This window comes from Drosophila gunungcola, unplaced genomic scaffold, assembly GCF_025200985.1.
Source record: "Drosophila gunungcola strain Sukarami unplaced genomic scaffold, Dgunungcola_SK_2 000029F, whole genome shotgun sequence".
Lineage (NCBI taxonomy): Eukaryota > Metazoa > Arthropoda > Insecta > Diptera > Drosophilidae > Drosophila > Drosophila gunungcola.
In genome coordinates this window covers 1,141,785-1,146,392 of record NW_026453207.1, presented here as the reverse complement: position 1 = coordinate 1,146,392, position 4,608 = coordinate 1,141,785, and the positions used below count along the sequence as shown (strand labels likewise).

Genomic DNA, 4,608 nt, shown 5'->3' with positions numbered 1-4,608 from the left:
TAAGATATAATCAGATGATTGCCTACTACAGTGCATGTAATTTTTGAATTTAAATATAATGCCACCCCGGAACTTTCATATAATATACTATTTGAGGTCGAAAGAACCATGTTTCCGAGACGCATATAATGTCAACATTTAAATTAATAAAAAAATACCTTAACTCATCCATTTTGTTACACAAACTTATGTGACATATTGTTAAACCATTATTTTGTTTGCTTAAAATTCGAACCATCGCATAACTAGTCAAGTTGGACATAACGGATATTAAAGTTTATAACTACCAAAAACAACAAAATTATAGGCACATTATTTACACAGATAAACTCTTAAAAGGGAAGAGATAATAAATAAATCATAAAAATGTCTCGAATCCTCGGCGCCGGAATAAGTTTTGTAGCAAAGCATTGTTTAGTTTGTTGAAAAGCGAACTTAATTTTTCCTCGGTGATAAAGGATTTAATAAGCTCAGCGCTTTTAGCGCTTTATTTTAAGCTTTTCAGTTCAGTTTCAACAGATTTATATTTGTGCACTGGTAAAAAGAACCTAGTAAATTTAAATATTTTGTAATCAATTTAAATATTTTTCGCTTTGATTTTCATCCATTGCCGTTTATATTTACTTTAAATATGCACCATATTAATTTTATTTTCGTATTTAATATAAATATTTACAGAGTAATTTTTAATATTTAATTTAAATTTGGTCCATATTTAATTTAAACATAATTCATAGTTAAATTAAACACGATGCGTATTTGTTTTGAATATTAAAACATTTAATTTAACTAGAAACATTTAATTTAACTAGAAATCGTATTTGAAATAATTATGAAATATGTTTGTTTTCAATATTAAAATATTTAATTTGGGTAGAAACCGTATTTAAATTAAAATGAAATAAATTTAATTTAATACGGTGCATCTTTGTTTTAAATATTAAAATATTTAATTTGATTTATAATCGTATTTAATGGTAATATAAAACATCTTTATATTTAATATTCCAAATTTAAATACAGTGGAATTCATATTCAAATTTAATTTAAATTTAATTTAAATATGAATTGCACTGAATTTAAATATTTTAATATTTAATTTATATATGAATTATATAAAATGTTATTTAGCGTCTTAAATATAAATATTTATTATATTTAAATCAAATGCAGGGCATATTCATTTAAATTATTTAAATGTGTTTTTTAACATAAGAATAAAATAAAGCAGTTAATTTTTTTTTCTAAATCATTTTATTTTAGCACAATTTAATAACAGTACGGCTTATAAAGTTTATCAAAGAACATAGTTTTTAACACTCACTTCATACATGTTTTTAAAGAATTTGCTTTGTGGCTTTTTACAAACATAAACGGTTGAACTGTTTTTAAATTCAAATAGTTTTTACCGACAAGTTCAGCAATCCTTTGGCTATAGTCGGCGATGGAGTTCATTCGGATGACTAAACTTTCCTGGGAGTCCTGCTTTTTGATGCTTTTGAAGAGTACCATGAATTGGACTGTAAAGTTGATGAAAAAGAAATAGGAGAAAGACAAAAATAAGAATATTAATTAAAAAATAAAACAAAATATTTCATAATGTAATTTACCAATAGTTTCTGTATTCTTGAAATTTATAAACGGCTTCTTGCTGTTAACGTGGTGGATATTATACGCATAGTACTGCTGTATTTTCTGCTTAAACTCTTCTCATTTTGAAGCTAATGCGCCTTTCCTTTCCAGGGAACATTAAATTAAAATAGATTCGTATCTGAAAATAGATTTGTTTTTGTAAGCTTGGGGTTTTCTAAGATAACGGTATCACTAGGGGTAGTTTTATTCTATTTTATTGTTATTACTATTGATTTGATTTTTAAAAATAATACAAAATAATAAAATTGCTTAAACTATTATTATTTCGTAATATTTAAAAAAATCAAATAAAGTATTCGCAATTTGAAAACTTTTTTATTCTTTTATACATACAAAAATTTAAACATTATGCTACTAGCGGTCCATAAATGTTTATAAATTATAAAAGCACACTTCGGCAAGCCGAAGTTCATATACCCTTGCAGCTATTGCAAAAACTAAATATTCTTGAAAACACTAAAGTTTTGATTTACTTGCGTATATGTTTAAAAACATTGAAGCTATGATGATTTGCAGCTCAATAATTAAATAGTTATTTTATATATTTTCATTGTTTTTATGGGAGCTATATGATATAGTCGTCCGATTTTGATGAAATTTAAACCGTTAGTTCTAAAACATTTAACCATTACTATATGTCGAAGAACTACAAAATAAATTAAACACAGCAAAGTTATAATTTTTTTAAATTTATTTTTCCGATTGTTCATATGGGAGCTATATGATAAATTACAAAATAGAAAAGATACATTAAAAAAAAAAACAAGAAAGGAAGCAAACTTCGGTAAGCCGAAGTTCATATACCCTTGCAGCTATATCAAAAACTAAATACTCTTGAAAACGTTAAAATTATGATTTACTTGCGTGTATTTTTAAAAACATTGAAGCTATGATGATTTGCAGCTTAATTATTCGATAGTTCCTATGGCAGCTATACGATTGTTCCTGTGGGAGCTATATGCTAAAGTCGTCCGATTTTGATGTAATTTAAACCTTAATTCTAAAATATTTAACCATTACTATATCTCGAAGAACTAAAAAAAAAATTAAAAAACACCAAAGTTATAATTTTTATACCCTTGCAGAGGGTATTATAATTTCAGTCAGAAGTTTGCAACGCAGTGAAGGAGACATCTCCGACCCTATAAAGTATATATATTCTTGATCAGCATCACTAGGAGAGTCGATCTAGCCATGTCCGTCTGTCCGTCAATAGGAGCTCCTATGGGAGCTATATGCTACAGTCGGCCGATCCGGCTCGTTCCGACTTATATACTACCTGCAATAGAAAGACAACTTTTGGGAAAGTTTCATTCAGATAGATTTAAAACTGAGAGACTAGTTTGCGTAGAAACGGACGGACAGACAGACATACGGACGGACAGACGAACAATGGGACAGACGGACTGACGGTCTCCGTCCATGCGTAGCAAACTTCCGACTGAAATTAGAATACCCTCTGCAAGGGTATAAAAACGGCACTTACCAAATACTTTTATGAGCTTTGCTGCTGTAATCAAATTTTGTTCTCGGCGTGGTTGTGGGTGGGTGCAAAATTTGTATTTCTTCCGGCAAGGATGAGTGTGATAACCTAATTGAAGTAAAGATGTTTAGCAAGATCGCGCAAAAAAAGATGATCATCAAAGAAAACTTAATGAATGGTACTGATAAAAAAATTAAATTTAAATATGTGATTATTAAATTAAACTTAAATATATATTTTTAAAAACAAACATTAATTTAAATAGGTACATGTTAAGTCATGCAATTAAAAATGCATTGTATTTAATATTATGATTTAATATTTAATTTAAATACTTTGTAACGACCCTGTTTTGGGAGGCGGTATAGCTCGCCTTGGCCAGGGTTCGAGACAGAAACGTATTTCCTCTTTTGATCGGTTTACCTTCCTTTCCCCAAAGAATAACACAAATCGAACGCTACAGAGTATGGTTATGTTTTAATAGTGCGATTGATTAAGACTACGTTTTCTAACTATAATTATATCGGGCGTGATACTGCTTGATAAGTGGCCGAATGTGAAGCGATCACGACCGTGCCTGGGTGTGTATTCCAAAACCACACCGGGCGTCGGTGATTTTCACCAGGTCGTAGAGCCGAATTCAAACCGAACTCTTACGACACACCACTACCAAGACTATCTACCAGAACACTTACCCGGGTATTCCTCCTAGTTGATGTTTCCTCGAGAATCGTCGGAACGCAAGTGACTTGTCCGGGGCTGAGTCTCCGCTTATATAAGCCCTGCTTAGTGTGACCAGATCGGACGATTATGATAATCCCGCTTTGGGTAATCGGGTTTATAGGCGATGATTATCGGCAATCGATAACTTCGTCGAATAAGTGTGACCGGGTGCTGTTGTCTTTGGGCGCGCGTTTGAATAGTAAAGGCCAGTATTTGGAATGTTTTTTTAAGCTTTAATGTGAAAGTTGAATTTTACATATTTGTGACGGTGGGTCGTCACACTCCCCCCCACGCTGACTTTGCCACTTCGTTTTCTACTACAGGTTTCAGTTCGTTGATGTATGCTCTGTGTGTCTTTCCTGTCGTCGTATGTCTTATTGTCGCTATAACTGTTGAAACGTAACCCGTCACTGTGAATGGGCCCTCGTATTTCGGTGCTAACTTTGCTGCAAACCCAATAGCTGCCTTTGACAATGGGTGTTGTCGTTCCCATACGAGATCTCCTACTTTGGGTCTCCAGTCTCTTTTCCTTGGTCTTGTGCTGCTTTTCCCATGTTCCGATGTGCTAGTTTGCTCGTTTCTATCATGCGTTGCAACCTTGCCTCTATCGTTTCCTTTACCATTCCGGATCCAGGTGTGGTTTCGTTATACAGGCTCCCAGGAAGTCGTATTTCCCGTCCGTATAGTATGTACGACGGACTGTATCCTGTTGATTCTGACCTGCTGCTATTGATGGCCCTTGCTATTTC

The 4,608-nt window shown here is 32.1% G+C and overlaps 1 long non-coding RNA gene across 3 annotated transcripts; it reads right to left on the bottom strand.

Annotated features, from left to right (window-relative positions):
• Positions 1-1,287: 1,287 nt before the first annotated feature.
• Positions 1,288-3,929, bottom strand: LOC128263943 (uncharacterized). 3 transcript variants are annotated; one of them, XR_008268600.1, is made up of 4 exons: positions 3,832-3,929; positions 3,140-3,244; positions 1,611-1,796; positions 1,288-1,520 (listed from the first exon to the last, which is right to left on the bottom strand). It is a non-coding gene; the product is annotated as an uncharacterized LOC128263943 (long non-coding RNA). The 3 variants fall into 3 exon arrangements; XR_008268599.1 differs by having other exon boundaries at positions 1,611-1,771; XR_008268601.1 differs by lacking the exon at positions 3,832-3,929 and having other exon boundaries at positions 1,611-1,771; positions 3,140-3,260.
• Between the last annotated feature and the right edge of the window lie 679 nt (positions 3,930-4,608).